This window comes from Phoca vitulina, unplaced genomic scaffold (genome assembly GCF_004348235.1).
Source record: "Phoca vitulina isolate PV1807 unplaced genomic scaffold, GSC_HSeal_1.0 scaffold83, whole genome shotgun sequence".
In the NCBI taxonomy this organism is placed as follows: domain Eukaryota; kingdom Metazoa; phylum Chordata; class Mammalia; order Carnivora; family Phocidae; genus Phoca; species Phoca vitulina.
This window is the reverse complement of record NW_022589786.1, coordinates 4,857,795-4,878,401: the sequence shown is the minus strand read 5'-3', so window position 1 is coordinate 4,878,401 and position 20,607 is coordinate 4,857,795.

Sequence of the window (20,607 nt, the reverse complement as noted above, 5' to 3'; positions counted from 1 at the left end):
AGGTCAGGAGCAAGAGGAATTGCAGGGGCCTTCCATTCACTGACTTCACTAGAATGTGAGCTCCACATATTTGGAACCATGTCTGTTTGCTCTCTCTTATGTGCTTAAAACCTGGCACAGACCATCAGCAAATATTTGCTGAATGAAGGAATGGGGCAATGAATGAATGAGATGAATGCACAGTGAAACTATCTGAACTCTCCAGTTATGTTCCAAATACATTTCAAACATTCAAAAGAGGAGGAAACTTTTAACCATATATATACACACACCCACACCCACATACATGTATAAGCAGAAAATCAGAAGGTCAAAAGCAGAGTTTAGTTGAATAGATCTTTTCAATGTTAACAAAGCAATCATTACACAGGGAGGACAGGAGAGCAATTTGTTGCGAACCAGCAGTCTAGTCTCAAAAAGGGCATTCAGGTGCCCAAACACAGTAAAGAGACATGGGAAGGAGAGAAGGCAAAGCAATATGGCAGGAGCAGCTCTGCAGGGACAACGGAGAACCAGGGAAGCCTCACCCTGTGACTCCATCTCTGTTTCAGTGCCTCCGCCAGGCCTTGTCCGGTTCGAGTCTACCCCTGTGCCACAGCCCTGGATTAGAAGGACACAGAGCCAAGAGAGAAGAGCCCTCCCTCCTGCCTCCCAGAGACACCACGGGACCAGCCAGGATCCCTCACTTAGGTTATCATGTGTCTGAAGGCTCCCTGACTTTGGTTTCACCATGTCCTCATTGATCCTCACAAGGCACCTATAAGATAGGCTGCCTCAGCCTGATTATCCCCCATGGAAAGGCTCAAGCACAGAAACACAGTGAGCCGAGTCCAGTGGGAAACAGAGTCAGGACATTCATCCAAGAAGTCTGGCTTGAATTCTAGCGCTCCTCCACTCCATAGGTCACTTCCTAAGATCTGAGATCTCCTGAAGGTTGTAGTGGACACAATGGGGGTACATTTCTTTGGGGGAAGCACATTCTCCTCATGCTCTCTCCACTCTCAAAACTTATACCATTCTTACACCATAGCAGTTGATCAAGGCGTCAAGACAAGTAAACACAAATCCTTTTCTGCAATTTTCTATAGCTGATTTGAGAAATACGCCCTCTGTCATAGACAGGATGATAGATGTCCCAACAGCCATTGAAGCTCAGGTAATTTTTATAAGCCAATCATAGTAACCTCATCCCTCCTATCAGTAATTGAGTCAAAAACTGGCATGTGACCCAGTTCTGGCCAATGAGGGGAAGTGTGTTTGGGGTGCGGCTAGGAAAGTTTCCTCTCTCCTGAGGAGAAACTACAGACTGTTCCTGGGTCTGCATGTGACACCAGGAACTTGTTCAACCACCCTACAACAGTTTGAAGATGAAGCCAACACTGAGAATAAAAACATGAAATAGAAAGACCCAGGGTCCATGAGGACTCATCAAGCCACTCACCATGTTGATAAGAACCTGCCCAGCCTCTTGGACTTCCAGTTATGTGACGTAATAAATTTTTTTTTTATTTAAATTACTTTGTGCCTGGGTCTTCTGTGAATTGCAGCCAAAAGCCTCCTTTGTGATTCATGTTACTTTCCTTTCCGCCATGCGGATCCTAGAGATGCTGGCAGTCATCACAAACAGCCCTTCATCTTGGAAACCAGTTGGTCTATAACAGGAGCAATAGTGGCGTCAAGCAGCAGAAATAAGAGACAGAAAGGAAAAGAGATCTGAGAGCGTTCAAGTTCCCAGGCTCTGCAACCTTGCTCTGTGGTTCAAGGACACTTGAGTCTTTCCTACTCCACATCCCAAAACAAGTTCCATGCAAGGCCTCAGCCAGGGACAGAGCCCGCGCTACAGTGGAAAGAGCTCAGGTCAAGTACTGGGAAAGTACTTTCTCGTCCTCCTGCCTCTGGCTTGCTGGGGGACACTGGACTCTTCTTTTCACTGGATTTCTTGAACTATCTATAAAAATGAGGAGGTTGGGACAATATCTTCCATGACTTAAAAATGTGATGCAGCAACTTCACGGCCATGAATTCATTCTCCAGATAAACTCAGCGAACACTAGAAGACGAAGCACAGAGATGCTCCTCGCAGCACTGTTTACAGTGGCAACCTAACTGCCCCTCCCCCTCACCCCAGAGCTACCGCCACAGACCACATTTGGCCTGTTTTGGGATGGCCTATGAGCTACGAATGGTCTTTACATTTCTAAAGCATTGTTTAAAGAACAAGTCAGAGCAGATGGTACAGGCCCTCTGACCCATGAAACCTAAAATACTGGCTCTTGACAGAATCAGTTTGTTGACCCGCAAGCTATACTATAATCTTCCCATGAAACAGCAGCCATTGAAAATGGGGGAAAAAAAGAGACCCTTTTGTGCAGCTCTGAAAAGAGACCGGCTACATATTGTTAAATAAAACTGTGAGTATCCAAACAGCGTGAGTAGTCTGATCACATTTATGTCAAAATACAGGATGCGAATTATTTATGATGCAGATGCAAATAAAGTTTCTGGAAGGATACATGAGAAATTGAACAGCGGTTGCCTCTGGGGAGATGAGACTATCTGGAGGTGGTGATAGAGAGAAAGACTCTTACATTTTACTTGATTTCCTTCTCTACCCTTTGTTTTTTACCACAAGCACGTGTTATCACCTTAATCATCAAAACGAGCCAGTTGGACAAGATGATCTCTTCAGACACCTGCAGTTTTGAGTCTCTCTAGAATAATAACCTCTAACCTCGAGTGGCTATTTCTTGCCACCGTGGCTACTACCATGCTAAATACATTCTACACTTCCTTCCTTTTAATTTGGACAACAACCACCTGAGGTTATGATAAGGAGACTTGGGCTCAGACCCTGTGAGCCTGAACTACTGCTGAGGATTCTAGAACTTGGGCTCCACCACTCAGCTCCCAATGGTGACACCGTTTGGTGTACCTGAGCCTAAGGGGCACAGCCCAGCTGCCTGGATGAGGAAGAACAAGCAGCAAAGATATATATGGGAAATGACCCAAAGGAGGCCAGAAATGTAATATGGCCAAAGATTCCTCTTTCTGGGACCCACTGCAGACTGTTACAGAGCAGATGGCAGGGAAGTGGGGAAAAAGTAAGTCCTTTCTACCACCTCTCAAATCTCATCATGTAAATGGCACCTACTCTGTCCATGGGGGAGACTGTGTGACCTTGGGTAAATCACAGGCCCTCTCTGAACCTCAGTGCTCTTACTCTTAAGATGAAGGGGTGAATCCAGATTGAGGGTCACAAACTAATGTTGACAGGGCCAGGCTGGTCAAGTGAATGGATCAGGGACCAGGTGGGAATAGTGCGGAACTTGAGAACGCTTGCCCTGTTAAAAGCAGGGCTGGAGTCTTCTTTTTACTTACAGGTTGCTGCCAAGGGGGAATGCAGAACGGTGCCATAAGATGGTCTGGTTTTCAAGAGAAGCCAGAATTCATATCTTCATATTTAAAAAGGTCCAATTTTAAAATCTTGCCATCTCATTCTAATATTGGGGGAAAAAAAAAAAAAGGAAAGGAAACCATTCTGGTGCCAAATTGAATCTACTGGCAAGAGGCGTACGAGCCTGCCCGTTTGCTACCCCTAACTGAGAGGGTCACAGAGACGTGTGCGGCTCCACGCGGTTGAGGCCTTGATGGGGGCCCCAGGGGCTGCAACACCCAAAGGCCAAACCCCACTGAGTTTCCATTTGCAACATCCATGAGAACTGTGCCTGTTCCCTCCCTCTCGGCCCCATCTCCTGCTCAGCCCAGCAAATAAGAACTGGCAACACGCAGGAGAGAAAGTGCCAAGCAAAGAAGGGGGGAGAGGCATGGACTTTAGGGATCTGCAGCCAGCCACAGGAGGCGAGGTGTCCCTGACCAGGTGGAGGCAGCATTTGCTCAAATGACCGACCACCCTTTTCTGGGGGCAGGTGCGGGAAGGGCTTTCTCTCCTCTCTCCTCTCTCTGCATGCTAGCAGCCTCTTGCCCCCCCCTTCCCCTCTGCCAGTACCTTCAGCATCTTTGTACCCACACCAGAGATTTCCATGCAAGGAAACAGGCACTCAATCTAGAAGCGACAAGCCCCCGCCACCGGCCGACCGTGACGGCCGGGCTCGTTCTTCATTGTGACGTGGCTGCAAGCAACACCAGGCTCCTTGGCGACAACCTCAAGGTGACTGGAATACTGAATACCACACAGCGGGGGTGTTCCTGTGCGTATGTGCGCGCACCCACGTGATGGGGGCAGCAATCAGTCAGGCAGGCTCCTGACAGCCCTCACGTCCCGGGAGCCGGAGAAACGAGTCATACAAGAGAAACGGAAAACTGCCCTACTCAACAATCAGCCATGGCTCCCCATCGAACGCCGAATAAAGCCAAGCTCCCGGCATTCAAGGCCACCCGTCTTTTAGCACCAGTCTCTTTCCAGTCTCCTCCTCAACTATGCTATTCCTTCAAGGAACACCAGTCATGTGTTTTCCCTAAACTCTCCCTGCTCCCACTTTGCTCACTCTGCCTAGAATGGCCCTCCATTTGGAGGGAGGCATGTTTTCATGTTTAATGCAAAACACAGTTTAGGCAAAATCCCCTGATATCAGTTCTAGCAGTTCTATTATATAATCACTGATAATATCTTCCAACCAACACTACCATGCAATCATAGAAGTGATGATAAACATCATTTATTGAACACCAATTATGGACCAAGCAGTATACTGAACGCTTTACCTGCTTTCAATTATTCAACCCTCACAACCTCCGTATTAGATGAGCACACCTTGCCACAGAGAGGTCATGTAAAGTGTCCAATGTCACACAGCCAACACAGGTTCAGGGACTCAAACCCAGGACCCCTGTCTCCAGAACCTACACCCTCACCACCAGGATAGGCTCTCCTCCTCTGGGATTCCATGCAAGTGAAAACCTCAGTTGCCCACCACACCTGGGGGCCAGTGTGGGAGACAGCATATCAAGGGAAAGGAGACAGGAGGGCGGTCAGGCAATCTTGTCATGGATGTGCTGGGACACTTTGGACAGGTCACTTCATCTCTCCAAGCCTCTGTTTCCCTCTTCTCTGAAATGAGTGTTTACATTGGATGACCCAGCTTGATGCAATTCACGACACCGTACATAAGTTATTTTATGCAGATTTCTTACCGAAGAGTCGAAAGAAAACAGAAATGCATGCCAGAGTCAACGTGATACAAATGTCTTAGTGAACATAATGGAAATAGGGCGGCAAAGGAGGGAGATGTGCATAAACCAAGGCACAGAATGATCCGGAAATCAATTTTCTTTGGGACAAACTGGTGGGCTTTATTGTGACTAACGGGTCCCTGGGAATTCTACTCAGAATGTTCAACTCCAGAGGGAAAGGCGCTTGCCCCCTGGGTGAGTACCCAGATAAGCACCGTCATAGATACTACAGTGTCCAGCAGAGGGCACCCACGTCCACATACTTGGCTGCTTGGAGGGACTTTGGTAGTCTGGCTTCAGACAGCCCCCAGTGAGGTCCTTGTTTGTCCCACTTTTGTTTTCCCTGTTCCGTTTGCCAGTGGTAACTGGAATGAACCAGACATGGGATAGGCAATTTAGGCACTTAGGTTTGTTCTTATATGCCTCTGGATTTCCAACAAGCCTTTTTAAAAGATGAAGAGGCCATTCAGTGGCCCCATTCCTCTCTGTCATTCCTTCTCTTTGTTTCTGGGAGAATGTGCTAGCCCGCACTCTTGCTGTGTTTTCTCTGGCTACTCTCAGGGGAGCCCTGATTTTGTTGAGAAGGGTTTCTCCTTATCAAATCACAAGCCTCCTTAGAAATGGCCCAAGAGACCATCACTGCCTGCCGGGTGCTGAAATATGTTATCATTAGGCTCAACATGTGATTTAGTTAATTAAATGTCATGCTTTTGATAGCATTAATTAGACCCACTGCTGACTCCCCAGAAAACAAAACTAAACAAAAATGAAAACATCACTCCTAACCCGAGGAGGCTCCATGGAGCCAAAGTGAGATCTTTCTAAATCCCTCTCTCCTCCTAGGACAAAATGAGTCCAAATGGATCTTTGGACAGTTCAGCGAGCTTCATGATGTCATTTTTCCTTTGAGAGATGATGTTAATAATGTCCCTGGTATTTTAGAGCATTTAATGTTTTTATTAATAATGACATAATTGTTCCTTACATGAATATATTTTAGAGGTTATAACCTACTTTCACATTCATCACCTCTTTTGTGTTTCAAAATAACCTGAAGGGGTTGGTAGGGATGAGGACAGAGGCTCACTTGGGGAGGGAGGTCACTCAGCGGGCTAGTCAGGGTGCTAGAGCTCAAACCCAGACCTCTCCATGGACCCACACCCTCACATTTGTAAAACACTTTCGTGGATGTTTTCTCACATGTGAAACTTCCTAACAAAAATCCCGGCAGGTAGGAAAATGAACAGTTATCAGCACTGCCTGGCAAGTGTTGAAACAGAGGCCCCAAGAAGTCTAATGAGTTTGTCAAACTCATTAGTGAGGTTTTAGTTAAGACTAGTAATAGGTGACCAAATGAAGACCAGAATCCCCAAATCTCAGAGTTCTAGTTCAAATGCTTAAGAATATGTCTAAAAGAGAATCATGAGAGACCGAGCTTCTTCCAACACAATCGGCAATCATAATCTGAGTGTCCACCATTTACTGACCACCACCATATACCAACCACGACCCCTGCGGATCCTGACGCTCCGTGTCTAAGCTCTCACAAAACTTGCAAACGAGGTGTTGTTATCTAATCTGATACTCAGCTGAGGAGATAAAATTTTGGAGAGTTCATCATAGTTAGAAAAGGGGAGAGGTTGGATCTGCAACCAGGGCTTCCCGAACCCAGAGCCCACCGTCCTTGTGCTTTAGGACAGTGCCTTCAATAAGGCTATCGCAGTATTTATGGGATGTGCTCTGTGTGCTCAGCCTTCTGACACACGTGTGGAGGTGAGAGGGACACTTTGGACACAATTTCAGGCATACGGGGCTTACAGTACACTGAGAAAAATAAGCTTTCCTTCCATTCACAGAAACGGAAGAAAAGAGTGCAGAGAGCAAGTATGATATACATGGTGCTCAGGGAGAATTCCTTGAGGGTGGTGGCTGTCTTCTCAGCCTTTAACGCAACTGTCAAAAGTATTATGGGCCCCAAACGGCTTAGCCGTTTCTTATTATCTATCTCGTAGAGTAGATTTATGCAGGATCCATATTTAATATACATTAATTCATTGGCATGCATTTGGCAGAGAAAGGGAAATAATTTAAAGAGTTGAGAGGTGCCCCCGCATGAGACACTAGCCTGTTGGTCCCCGGGGCAGCATCTGTCCCCACATCGCTCTCTGAGCATGGACGCCTTAGTAAGATGATTGCCATTGCTCTGTTTAAAGACGCGGTATTATTTTTGGTATTAATTGGTTTCTAAACACAAGGCAACCATTTCATGTGGTGCTCAACCAAACAGCCATCTGTTCCAGTGCTCAAGGACAAACTGGCTGTGTCAAACATAGGACGAGATGGAATTATTTCAGACTTTATAGACAATTTAAATTATTTTCTAGGGTAACTTTGATGATGCAGAATTTTCTGCTTCCGTGTTGACTTTCGAACTGAACCACACGTACCATGTGGCTGTGCTATAAAGTGCGTGGCCCTTGTTGTCCCTACATTACCTACTTACCAAAATGCCTGAGTCTACTGGCATTGCTTCCAGAACAGCAGCCCTGTGTGAACAGGCAGCCACATCTCTTAAAATCTAAGAATTACAATGATGACCAAGGGTCTCAGTGCACATAGTCAGATGGTCCTTTCCAGAAAATGGCAAAACATGAGGCAGGCTCCAGATTAGACAGAAGAAGTCTTCTGGATCAAGGTCCAGGTGCAAACATACGTAGCAAGGTCTAGGGTACAAACATACATAGCAGGATCGAGTGGAAAAGGACTGAACACATGATTGAAGGCCTATCCCTTATCACTGGTGATCCTGAATAAGTCACTTAGCATCTGAGCCCTGATTTCCTCTGTTGTAATGAAAAGGAACAGACAAGGTGATCCCTCGAGGATCAGCTTCCAAATTCTGCTGCCAGGAGTCAAAAAGAACAGAGGCAAACTTCTAGGAGTCTGCACTACTAAGAGTTTTGCAAAGTGGAACCAGGGCCCAGATATACAGAGTTGCAGTAGACGGGCTTATAGTAGGGGTACCGTTTAATGGGGGACACTTTTGAGACTGTAAGCAGGACGAGTAACACTTCAGCAAGCACAATATGCATTTGCAAGAACCATCTCAGCAAACCAGGTCACACGGCCTCTGGCCTCCAGGGGATGGAGGGGTCAGAACTTGGAGAGTGTTCTGTGCCCCGCAGCCCCCCTCTCCCTGGGTCTGTCCTGTCAGCACTGCTCTGCTTGGCCCACTGCTCTTGTCTTAGGGCAGAGGTCCACTTGGAGCCAGGCTAGAAGTTTTTAGAGGAGCCTAAATCCATAGCAGATGCATTTTGGTTAAATAAGAAGAACAGCCACTCAGCAGCTGAAGGCTAAGCCATCCAGAAGTGTAGCAAAGTGTGGGGGAGGTAGTATATTTCACTGGGACCCAGAAAATCTGAGTTATAACACTAGATATGTCTCTGAATTTCTGTGTAATTTTGGGAAAGTCACTTAACTTCTCTGAGCCTCCATTTTATCTCCTATAAAATCAAGGGGAAGGTTTGGTTCTCTCTGGCACTGTCAGCCCTGACATCGTAGCATTTTCCAGTTCTTATAAATAAGGGACTGTACCTTGGCACTCTGATTTTGGATTTTCACCTTCTCCTTCACAATGTAAACTATCTAAAATCTCTAACCATGTCCATTTCACTAGCGCTTGACATGGTGAGTATCTAGGCAATGCCATCCACTAGGAATAATGATGGCCACACAGTGGATATTCACAGAACAGTTGCCAACACTCTAATATCTCATGTCTAACTGCAGCATTTTTTATTCCACCTGGACAATTAAGGGTAAGATTACATTTGCATTACTCATCAATGCTGATAATTCATTAAGCACCTAGATCTAGCCATGCCTGAAGCCGAAAATCCGCAGATTTTCCAGTTAAATGAATCAGTCACTTTCCTTTTTTCTTTTTAATTTAAAGGGGTTGAAAATTTTCCTGTCTCAATTAATCCTACTGCATTCCATTTCTAGCACTTATAACTGAAAGAGACCTGAGGATACACAATCTAGGAAGTGAGATTGCTACATATAGCACATAATATAAGGCTAGATTTAGATGTCTCCACAGGTTTTCTTTTCTATAGGTCAAGAGTCAGAAGGGGGGAAACTGTAGAGGCAAGATCATGCCAAAGTCAAGAATCTGCCAGACTGGGTTGCGGAAATGTTGGTTGAAATGCCTTTTTGTCTGATCATGCTGAGCATTTTTAACAGACTGCAGTTTGCTCCTGAGAAATGTAGCTGCCTAAAGAGAAGTTTCTGCCTCTTGTGATATCACAGCATTAGGTAGACAAATGCTCCGAAGAGATAGGCTGATAGGTTCTACATGGTATGTGCCCAAGGACAGGTGACAGCCATTTACTGAAGACCTACTGTGTGCCCAGAACATTCTGGTACACTGAAGTCCATTCTCACAATAGTCCTAGATAGTCAGTATACTCATGTCTATTTTATTAATATCGATATTAAAGGTTAGAGAGATTAATAACTTTCCCAAGACATCAACAGTTAGTAAGTGGTAGATCCTACATTCAAAGTTTGGTCTCCTGCTTCAAGTTCAATGTCCCTTCCACCATGCCATAGTAGCTCTCCCTCCACAGAATGGAGGGGGCTCACTAAAGCACTAACAGCACAAAATGAGGTAGAAATAAAAACAGGCCAACCCTGAAGGTAAGGTGGGCGCCAGTGGTTACGAGGAAGCACCTGATCCTGTGGGGCAAGTCTGACGGTAAGGAGGGCATAAAGCAGGCCATGTTCACTTCTTGAAAATCCTGCAGGTGCTTTTCTGGAGTCATCATTATCCTTCTTCATTCTTCTTCCTCCATGTAACCCTGGAGATCAGACTCAAGTTCACAGCACTGGTAAACAGCAGAGGCAGGATTTGAACCCAGGCCTGTCTTTTTCCAGGAGCCCCGGCCCTTTACAAACACTTCAGGGTTTCCCAAATGTCATCAATCCCATATCACATTCTGGATTTTTCTAGACCCTTATACTACCTGCATTGTTTCTTACTTAATGGCAATTAATCTTAATGGCACATTTCCATTTAAAATTATTTTTAAAATAAATAAATAAATAATAAAATTATTTTAAAAGGAACCCTTATATCACCACATAATGGAAAAAGTGTATTACTTGCCATAAATAGAAGGAAACTTCAAAATAAATACAAGAAGAACAGACAAAATTATTTAATTTAAGAGACGCTGTTACCTGATGATGTTTCTGAGGTTAAGACTTGCTCTTCCTTTGATTAAAACCAAAAAGGTGGGAGGGAGTTATCAAGGATCTTAAAAATGCAGGAGTACCTGGGTGGCTCAGTTAAGTGGCCAACTCTTGATTTTGGCTCAGGTCATGATCTCAGGGGATCCAGGCCCGTGTCAGGCTCTGTGCTCAGTGGGGAGTCTGCTTGAGATTCTCTCTCTCCCTCAGCCCCTCCGCCCACTCACAGGCTCTCTCTCTCAAATAAATAAATCTTTTTTTTTTTTTAAAGATTTTATTTATTTGACAGAGAGTGACACAGTGAGAGAGGGAACACAAGCAGGGGGAGTGGGAGAGGGAGAAGCAGGCTTTTCGCAGAGCAGGAAGCCCGATGCGGGGCTCGGTTCCAGGACCCTGGGATCATGAGCTGAAGGCAGACGCTTAACTGAGCCACCCAGGCACCCCAATAAATAAATCTTTAAAAAGAAACATATTAGCTCAAACACAAGTCTTTCTCCCTGGCATGATCAGGTGGATTAAAGGAAAAATGAAAAGGAAGTAACTTTCTCACAGTGCGTGTCCACATCACTCAATACTGAGACCATGTGCCCCCTAGAATCATGGCGGAAGTCCGAGCAGGGGAACAGAGCACAGCCTGTACTGTGGGACTGCTGCCTTGGCAAACAGCTTGGTTCAGACGGTCCTGCCACATCCCTACCTCTGTACCCTTGATAATGCCACCATCCTTCCCTTTCTTCTAGCCAGTCCCATTTCTCCTTCATGGAACTTTCCGGAAAGGTTTAATCCTAAAGTGCGGTTTTGCGTGCAAACATTTAAACAATAAGGTATTTACTGAGTGGTAATGTAACCATCTTATGTGTAGATTTCTTCTCACTTTGATAAGCTTGATACCCAAGCGGGCAAACTGACTGTTCCAATCCATCAGTTTCCCTATCTGCAAAGTAAACTGGAAAACATCTAACATCCAGGCCAGCTCTGGCAGTGGCTTCTTATATTTTAGAACTGGAAAATATCTTAATGATCATCTGATCTGTCACCTTATTTGATAGCTAAGAAAGCTTAGGCCCAGGGTTTAAAATGACTTCTTCAAGGTTAAACCCTACAGAAGATGACGGCAGAGCTGGGGTCTGAACCCCGGGCCTCTTGGTGGTCAGAGACCTTTCACTTTTCCTATATTGTTCTCTACGATAAGAATACGAAAGCACTTAATAAATACAACTCAGAATTGAAATACTCGAGAACACACAGCCGTGCCCCTGGCTCCAGTGAATCTTCCAAAACTCCAGGGCAGATTTCCATCTTGCAAACCGGGCTTCGCTGATTTGGTAGGGATTTGTAAATGAGGACGGGTAGGGTGAGAGGGGCGGGCCAAAGGGAGCAGGGAGGCCAGTGGGGACACTGTAGAAATAATAAATGTCTCCTTAGGGAAGGAGTGTTCTTTAACTGTTATTAGTAAGCCTCTCAAACATAACCATGTGAAGAGTGCCTGCCAAACTGCACCTAGCTCTGCTGCTCAGATGATTCAGATAAGCTTTAGATAAATACCGCCCCGCCCCCCCATGGCACTGATCCAATGGGAGCTGCAACTTCCAACACTTTGAGGTTTGCCTAGCGCTAAGTAATTATCCCTGGAAATATTTACTGTTTATCTACCTTCAAATTTTAATGACAGAGATTCTACTGCGCCATTGTGATTCAAGGCACGAACGAAAGCTCCCCCAGACTCTCCCTAATAAACCTAATACAGCACAGAGTAGTCCTTAAATTTTTATAAGTCTGCAAAGTCAGTTCCTCATGTTCACCCTATCACCCCTTTCCAGCTTTTTGTGTGGACGGCAAGAAGTGCTTCTTAATTTGTTCTTAAGAAAAAAAAAATACCGTCCTATCTAGGTTACAGGTTCAATGAATCACCTTTGTTTTAAGACTTATTTCTTTGTCCTTGCCCTGCTGGGAATGCACTCCATTTCTCTGAACAGAGGTGTGTCCACCTACAGCACACACTGCCTAGATTCGTAGCGTGTTTCTATCCATGATCGCCCAAATTAACGTTACCTTCTCTTTTCAAGGTCACCCTAAAGCCCGTGACCTTGGGGTGGGAGAAGAGAAGGTGTGAGAGTCCAGAGGCCTCTCTGGACCTGTTTCCTTATCAGGAGAGGATGGGAGTTGGGCTAGACAGGCCCAAGGGTTTCTCACCTCTCTAATAGACTGTGGATTGGCTTGTGACGAACATCCAGTGACTGTTACCATCAGAGAACTAGCTCTCTGTTTAACCAAATGCAAAAGATGCTGATGGCCAGGAATGTTACACTTCAGGAGAATTATCGGTTCACCTCATTATTAGGGACACCCAGCAAGGAAAGACTTACTCCGAGACAGGCAGTCTTCATCCCAGGGAAGGCACAGAGCAAGGAAAGGCAATACCCCTCCCTTCCTGCAGACCAACATGATGAAATCATCCTCCTTCGCCTGCTCCTAAACAAGTGTGGGATGTCAGCAGATCTGCCCCCCAGGACAGTTTTGTCAGCTGATCCATCCTCACCTCCAACAGGAAATAGGACAGAGTAAGGATTTGACTTTCTCTGAGTCAAAAGAGCCAGAGTCTGGCTGTCACGCACGGGCGGGGCTGAAGCAGCCACCTCTGGAGCAGGCTTTTAGGGACCTCTGGAAAACCACTCCTCCCACAACGCGTGTCCATACTGACTGTCACACCACCGGTTTCCTCTTGTTAATTTACAGGTAGAACCAAAATAAATATTTGATGGCTTTGGTATAAAGTAAAATTCTCGATTAGATTTTGGTGTCTGACCTTTGTGATAAATAGTTTCCCCTCTAGTATATAATTGCCACCCCTTGAGGCATATAATGCCAAAATCAGGCTTCTCAAGAAGTGAAATATTCCTAGCATAACATCCTTGGCTTAAAATCAAAAGACTGGGATTCTGGTCCAAGCATTTTCTCACTAACTTGCTGTGAAACCTTGAACACACCTTCACCTCTCTGAACTCCAGCAAAATCATCTATCAAATCCATATAACTCAACTTTCATTGAATGTCTATTTAAAAGACACTAATAAGCAAGATAAAGTTATACAAAGAAGAGCACAACGTGATCTTTGCTTTACCTGATTATTATATAAAATCAAATAAGAAAAGTGCCATGGGAAAATCATAGTTTGGGTCAGGGTAGAAATTGAGAAGCCATCCTGGAAAAGTTAGTATTGAAGCATGGAGGAAAAGGTGATAAAATTTCAAGGGCAGACACGAAGAGTGAAATGAATTATTTCAGGGAAAGGAAACATGAACATGAAGGAGATATGCAGCAGAAAATGGCGACCGTGAGTGCCAGGGGTGACATGGCTTGGTTGGAGGACAGAGTGCTAAAAGAGGAGTCATAGAAGTTGAAGACTGGAGACAGATAGTGAAGCCTGACTTTCAGCAAGCATTTATTTTTGTCTAAAGGATTTATCATTCATGCTGGCAATGGGGAGCCATTAGATACTTTGGAGTGAGGGAGTGCCGTGATCAAAGCTGGGCTTTAGAGACTTGAGCCTGGCAACTATGCAGGATATGAATGCAGGGTGGAGAAAGACTGGAGGCAAGAAAGCAGTCAGGAGGCTACGGCATTACCTCTCCCAGGGTGCCGTAACAAGGCACTGATTTAAGGCAGTGTCTAGCTCCCGTGGTTGTGAGAAGAAAGAAAAGAAAGGAGGTAGGGGCGCCTGGGTGGCTCAGTTGGTTAAGCGACTGCCTTCAGCTCAGGACATGATCCTGGAGTCCCGGGATCGAGTCCCACATCAGGCTCCCTGCTCAGCAGGGAGTCTGCTTCTCCCTCTGACCCTCCTCCCTCTCATGCTGTCTGTCTCTCATTGTCTCTCTCGCAAATAAATAAAATCTTAAAAAAAAAAAAAAAAAAAAAAATTTAAAAAAAAAAGAAAAGAAAGGAGATAGATGTGAGAGCATTTTAAATTCTTTACTTTTATAAGAAATAGGTCATCAAGGACTGGGAAGGGTATGAGGTCCTGTAAGACAATAATTCAGCCTGCCACAATTTCCAGAAGCTGACAGAAGACGTGAGACTCCTGGGTCTGAAACAATGGAGTTTATTACTCAAAGAACGGCAGGCGGCATGAGCTCCATGCTCGCTTGCATTTCCCTTGTCCTGCGAGTCTTGTGGGGCAGTACAGAGATGTGCCCGGGGGGCTGCAGCCAACACAGTGTGTTTGCGACGTAGCTGAGGAACCCATACCTCAGGAAACCTCCAATCTCATTAAGGGGAGCGGGGGTGGGGACTTAGCAAACCTGTCCAATCTTTGTCCCAGAGTGAGATGTTCCCTTTGTTTCTGTGATCAGGTAAGAAATCTTCCCTCCACCCTAGACAGGGAGGCTATCTCAGTCTTCCAAGGCTGTTTGTTATAGACATATCCTTGAAAAGACAGTCCTGAACAAAGCTGCCAATGTCTCTCACTCAAAGATAGGCAGAACTACAAGAGACCCACGGAGAGTTGTATCCTAACGGGCTTCCCTGACGGAAATGAGCGCTTCGTGCTTCTGTCCACACCTGGAGAGCTTCCTATGAAAACAACCAGGCAGGTAGATGTTAGCAGGGCCACAGAGGTGCCAAATACAAGAGAAGGCTGTCTCCTTTGGTTTACTGTGAACCACCAAGAAACAAACAGTTCTTCTGTGGATAAAGATGAAAGTAGGGTTTACCAGTCACCTACCCCAGGGAACCATCTGGTGGGCAGGCCCTTTATCTCAATGCTTCAGACCCAGCTTGATGGTTATTACTGCACAGATTTTTATCCTCCCAAAAGGTTAGAGCACTGAAGAAGATGGTTTTGCATAGCTGTGTAAACATCGTTTCTGCTTCCCAGGATGACAGCGAAGGGGGAAACTCATAACAACATTAGCATTTTCACTTACGGAGCACCTTTTACCTGAAAAACCCAATTAATGCTTTGCCCAGGATGTATCCATTTATACTCCATGACGCCCCTGAGAGGCAAGGTAAGTGTTATGACATTCACCCAGCAGTCCCACAATGGAGGTTATGAAATGGAATATCAGGGCAGACCAGAAGTGTTCAGAATGACACCAGCAAGGGTAGCAAAGCAATATTGGGCTCCCTTCTCAGGTGTTACCTGGTCTCTCACTCTCCTCATGAGGAAAATTCCAACAACAGAGAGCTACAAGACCACACCCTCTATGCACCTACTTTACGCAAGTATAAGCCTAAAACATCCAATTTACTGTTGTTATTTGTTTTCCGTGTGCCTCTCTGACGGCTGCCACTTGAATCAACCCCACAGGCTCCTGAAACTCCACAAGTGGAGCTGATGCCATTTGAGGAAATTCTTTCCCATTGCCCAGTGTCTGATTCTATATAGTTTCTCAATAAAGATTAATGGGACGAATGAACTAATTTATACTATAGAAGAGAGGCCACCTTTTCCTCTGCTGTGGTTTCTGGAGAATAATAGCATATATAGATGATATTTTCTAGCAAGACACTTGGCTAGATTATTCTTGTATTTCTAGAACACTAAACTCATACATGTATGGCTTTGAATAGTACCAAGGTATAGAAAACTTGAACTGAGAGGTGTTTTCTTTGCTCACAACTCTTTTCTCTTTTTTAACCTGCACAGAAGACAGATAACCTCCAAACCTTCAAAGGGACAAAACCTTCAATATGGAAAAATAATAATAATAATCCTTTACATTTCCATAGTCCCTTTCATGCCCTTTATTTTAGGTGATCTTCCTCAGAAGGTACTCTGTATTAGCCCCGCTTTAGAGGGAAGGAAAGTGAGGCTAAAATAAGTAAACTGAATTGCCCAAGGACAGATCACTAATTGGTGATATGCCAGAACGGGATCACAGGTGTCTGATTCTAAATCTAGGACTCTTCTCTTCACCGTTAGTTAAAACAAATAATCCACCACTCTGTCTGTGGAAATTCTACTTAAGACTTACTGCTCATGAAATAAGCATGTATTCAGTGCCAAGTATGAGAGAAGAAATTGAATAAGCATTATCTCTGTTACCAGTGAGTTCACAGTATGATTTGTGTGCCATAATCATAGTGTATATGGGAGTGGGGTGCACACTTAGAGAAGAAGGATCTCAGTTAACTGTGGGGAGCGAAGAGCCCGAGGTAGCATGAGGAGTGGACAGGTAGAGAGTGACACCAGCAAAGTGATCAGTACTCGCCTTTCCCCACGCCCCACAAACATACCAATTCAGCAACAATTCCTAAACAAATTTCCTTTGTGAAAAATCAGAAACTAATTAAATGGCTCCCGCACCCCAAGATAATGTGGAACAAGACACACCAAAGCCAGTAGAGAGATTCAGGACAACCTCCTAGTGTTGACACTGCCCCTAGCACAGCACCACGTAATCAGGAAGAGATCCCCTAGCTCCCACTTTTAATCAGGAGAGGGAAGTAGTTGGTCCATGTATCCAGCAACCTGACTTTTCCAAGGGAGCTCCCAGTGTCTTGCCAGTCTTAAAGCTCTGATGAGTCTAACATAGCTTAATGTCCTGGGAGAGAATAGAGGCTGTAATTTAGGCTGGTAGATGCCATTAAATCCCTTTTCCCATCCCAAACTCAGCATAGTGAGTAGATAAAAAAAAAAATCCCAGCTTCTAGCTTTCTTCCAGAGAAAAGGAAGAATTGATCCATGAACCAGCACCCAACCTCTCCAAGACTTCCCAGAGAACTAGCATCTGTCTCACCAGTCCTAGAGGTCTGATGGGTCCAGCAGAGTCTAGCCTGCTAAGAGATAACAGAGGCAACAGCTTGGGCTGGTGGATGCCATAGCTCCCTGGCCCCACTCCCAGCAGAGTAAGCATATAAAAACCACATCCATCTGCTTCTCCTTGGGAAAGGCTGATTGGTGGGGATCTTCTCCTGTATGAGACCAGTCTGTGAAGACTGGGAAAGGTGTTCACTTTGTCCAACGTACAGGCACGAACACAGGGAGTCAAAAAAAAAAAAAAAAAGAAGGAGAATCAGACAAAGATGCTTCAAATAAAGAAACAAGATAAATCTCCAGAAATTCACCCTAATAAATGAAGTTATACAATTTATCTGACAGAGAATTAAAAAATAACTTTCATAAAGTTCTCAACACACACACAAATTATAACTATGTGAGGGTGTGGATCTGTTGACTGACCTTATTGGGGTAATCATGTCACAAGAAATACATTAAATCAAAATGTTGTATACCTTAAACTTACATAATGTTATACGGCAATTTTATCTCAATAAAGCTGGGGGAGGGGGTAGGAAACATGTCAATATCTCTGATGAATACAGATGCAAAAATCCTCAACAAAATACTAACAAACTGAGTCCAATAGCATATTAAAAGGATCTTACACCATGAACAAAGGGGATTTACCCTTGGGATGCAAGGATTGTTCAACAGGCAAAATTAATTAATGACATACACCACATTGAGAGAATAAAGAATAAAAATCACATAATTATCTCAATGGAATAGAAAAAGCATTTGACATAATTCTACACCCATTCCTGATAAAAAGCTCTCAACAAACTAGATATAAAAGAAGCATACCTCAACACAATAAAGGCTACATGTGACAAGCCCACAGTTAACACCATGGTCAACAGTGAAAAATTCCTCTAAGATCAGGAACGAAGCAAAGAGGCCCATTCTTGCCACTTCTATTTACAGAGTACTAGAAGTTCTAGCCAGAGCAATTAGGCAAGATAAATAAATAAAAGGCATCAAAATCAGAAAGGAAGATGTAAAATCTTCCCTGCTTGCAAATGACATAATCTTATGTATGGAAAGCTATAAAGACTCCATTAAAAAAAACTATTAGAATAAATAAATTCAGTAAAGTTACAAGATACAAACCAACATACAATCTTGGTTGCATTCTACATACTAACAAATGATCTTTTTTTTTTTTTTAAGATTTTATTTATTTATTTGACAGAGAGAGACAGAGAGAGAGAGGGAACACAAGCAGGGGGAGTGAGAGAGGGAGAAGCAGGCTTCCCGCCGAGCAGGGAGCCCGATGTGGGGCTCAATCCCAGGACCCCGGGATCATGACTTGAGCCCAAGGCAGACGCTTAACAACTGAGCCACCCAGGCGCCCCACAAACGATCTTTAATGAGGATGCCAAGAATACACAATGGGGAAAAGAGTCTTTTCAACAAATGTGCTAGGAACATTGGCTAGCCACAGGAAGGAAGGGAGGGAGGGAGGGGGGAAGGAAGGGAGGAATTGATCTTAATTTTCCACCACATGCAAAAATCAACTCAAAATGGATTAAAGACTTAAACTAAGACATGAAACTGGAAAACCCTAGAAAAAAACATTGAGGAAACTCTTCATGACATAAGTCTTTGCAATAATCTCATCAATATTACAGCAAAATCACAGGCAATAAAAAAAATAAACTAGTAGGACTACATCAAATTAAAAAGCTTCTGCATAGCAAAGGAAACAATCAACAGATTATAGGCAACCTACAGGATGGGCAAAAATGTTTGCAGTTTATCTGGTAAGATGTTAAACTCCAAAATACATAAGGAACTTTAAGTTTATACAATTTTATATGTCAATTATATCTCAATAAAGCTAAAAATTGTTGTAAATAAAAATAGAGTGAGGGGCATCTCAGTGGCATGGCTGCTTAAGTGGCCAACTCTTGGTTTCAGCTGAGATCCTGATCTCAGGGTCATGAGATCAAGCCCCCCGTCAGGCTCTGCACTCAGCACAGAGTCTGCTTCAGATTCCTCTCCCTCTGCCCCTTCTGCTTGTCCTTGCTCTCTCTCTCACTCGCTCGCTCTCTTGCTATCTCTCTAAAATAAATAAATAAATCTTTAAAAAAAATAATAGAGGGGCGCCTGGGTGGCTCAGTCGTTAAGCGTCTGCCTTCGGCTCAGGTCGTGATCCCAGGGTCCTGGGATCCAGCCCCGCGTTGGGCTCCCTGCTCAGCGGGAAGCCTGCTTCTCCCTCTCCCGCTCCCCCTGCTTGTGTTCCCTCTCTCACTGTCTCTGTCAAATAAATAAATAAATAAATAAAAATAAATAAATAAATAAATAAATAAATAAAATAATAGAGTGAACAGGGACCCCAGGGAAAGAGTAGGCACTGGGTAAGTAGACAAAGTGGTTGGAATAAATGCTGTGTGGGAAGACTATGAGGCCAGAGACCAATCGTGGATGACCTTGCCTAATAAATAAGAAATTCAAAATGCATTCTGACAGATTAAAGCCATGGTTGGGGGAGGGGGCGGAAGAGGGGAACCTTGAAAATCTTTAAACAGGGAGAAGCATAAGCATATTTGAATATTACATTAATCATTCTGTGGTTTTTGAGGGTAGACAGGAGGAAGGCAGTACACTTTGAAATAGGGAGACCCTTGGGAAGCTTCTACCTGATTGAAATCTAGGAATTAAGGTCCTGAATTAAATTTAGAATAAGACATTAAATCACAAAATATCAAAGAAGCAAGAACTAAGGAATTTCTTGAATAACTACATTGGGATAGGACGTATGAGACAGAGAATCTAAAAACGACTCCCGATATGGTTGGGTACCTGGGTGAAAGAGGACACCATTAAGGGGCTCAAGAAAGTCCAGAGAAAAGATGATGAATTTATTTTGAATACCTCACTTGAGTTTGTTGTGGGAGGTGTGGTTTGGAGTTTTGTTTTCAGAGCCATCAGATTATAATTGATAGTTCCTACCATAGGCTTAGAGAAGGTCACACCCAGGAGGAATGTTTAGGGTTAGAAAAGTAAAGGGATCAGAGTGAGGAGGGAAGAAAAAAGTAACTGAAAAAAGTAGAGATGAATCAAGACAGTATGGTACTGGCACAAAAACAGACACATAGATCAATGGAACAGAATAGAGAGCCCAGAAATGGACCCTCAACTCTATGGTCAACTAATCTTTGACAAAGCAGGAAAGAATGTCCAATGGAAAAAAGACAGTCTCTTCAACAAATGGTGTTGGGAAAATTGGACAGCCACATGCAGAAGAATGAAACTGGACCATTTCCTTACACCACACACAAAAATAGACTCAAAATGGTTGAAAGACCTCAATGTGAGACAGGAGTCCATCAAAATCCTAAAGGAGAACACAGGCAGCAACCTCTTCGACCTCAGC